We start from the raw sequence: 1,304 nt of genomic DNA, 5'->3' as shown, positions 1-1,304 counted from the left end.
ACTTGTATGCTGTTGTTTGGAATTTAATTGCTATAGCTTCTGTAAAATGGCATAGCCTCTGTGGAAAACAGTATGACCATTTCAAAAAAGTTTAAATAAAATTACCATATGATCCAACAATTCCCTTCCTGGGTATATACCAAAAGAATTGAAAGCAAGTTCTCAAAGAGATATTTGTACACTCATATTCATAGCAGCATTATTTACAATAGCTAAAATGCAGAAGCAACTCATGTCCATTGACAGATTCATGGATAAGCCAAATACGGTATACATATACAAAGGGATATTATTCAGCCTTAAAAAAGAAGGGAATTCTGACATGTACTACAATATGGATGAAACTTGAGGACATTAAACCAAGTGAAATAAGCCAGTCATAAAAAGACAAACACATATGATTCCATTCATATGAAGTACTTAGAGTAGTCAAAATCATAGAGACAAAAAATAGCATAGTGGTTGCCAGGGCTTTGAGGGAAAAGAGGGCATGAGGATTAATGTTTAATGGGTATAGAGTTTCACTTTTACAAAATGAAAACAGGAAGATCGATGGTGGTGATGGTTGCACATTATGAATGTATTTAATATCACTGAATTGTACACTTAAAAATGGCTAAGATGGTACATTTTATCTGATATGTATTTTACCACAACAGAAAAATTATTTTAGTCTACGGCCATGCCACTCTGAACAAGCCTGATTCCAACTGACCTCAGAAGCTAAGCAGGATCGGGCCTGGTTAGTACCTGGATGGGAGATCACCTAGGAAGATCAGGTGCTGTAGGCGTAAAAAATAAAAAAAATAAGGGATTGTAAGCTGACAAGGTCCTTGCAATCTGTGAAGTCAACCAAGGGTTGCCTCGCCTAAACAAAATAAAAAATAAAAAATAAATAAATAAATAAGGATGTGGTTCCATAGTGTAGCGGTTAGCATATCTGCTTTATATGCAGAAGATCCTGGGTTCACACCCCAGTGGAGCCACAGTTGATGGTCCACAACCATACCACCCTGAACAAGCCCAATGTCTGATCTCAGAAGCTAGCAGGGTCGGGCTTGGTTAGTACTTAGATGGGAGACCACTTAGGAAGACCAGGTGCTGTAGGCATAAATAATAATAATAAATAATAAAAACAAAAAATAAAATAAAAAGTAAATAAATAAAAATTATTTTTAAAAATGTCGAATTCAGAGAAAAATAACTTTCTGTTCAAGATAGCAGAGAAGGCTTCTTGGAAAAGACACATCTATGTTGAACTTTGAAAGACTGGTAGAATTTAAGCATGAAGTTTTCAGGCAGAG

The 1,304-nt window shown here is 35.6% G+C and overlaps 1 non-coding gene and 1 pseudogene across 1 annotated transcript; both read left to right on the top strand.

The window, feature by feature from the left end:
- The first annotated feature begins 672 nt into the window (after nucleotides 1-672).
- LOC112478956 lies at nucleotides 673-791 on the top strand (annotated as a pseudogene).
- A 122-nt stretch (nucleotides 792-913) lies between these two features.
- Nucleotides 914-986, top strand: TRNAI-UAU. Its single transcript has one exon. It is a non-coding gene; the product is annotated as a tRNA-Ile (tRNA).
- Nucleotides 987-1,304: the final 318 nt, after the last annotated feature.

The sequence above is a fragment of the Pteropus alecto genome, unplaced genomic scaffold (genome assembly GCF_000325575.1).
Source record: "Pteropus alecto unplaced genomic scaffold, ASM32557v1 scaffold63, whole genome shotgun sequence".
Lineage (NCBI taxonomy): Eukaryota > Metazoa > Chordata > Mammalia > Chiroptera > Pteropodidae > Pteropus > Pteropus alecto.
This window is presented reverse-complemented; position numbering and strand designations above follow the sequence as displayed.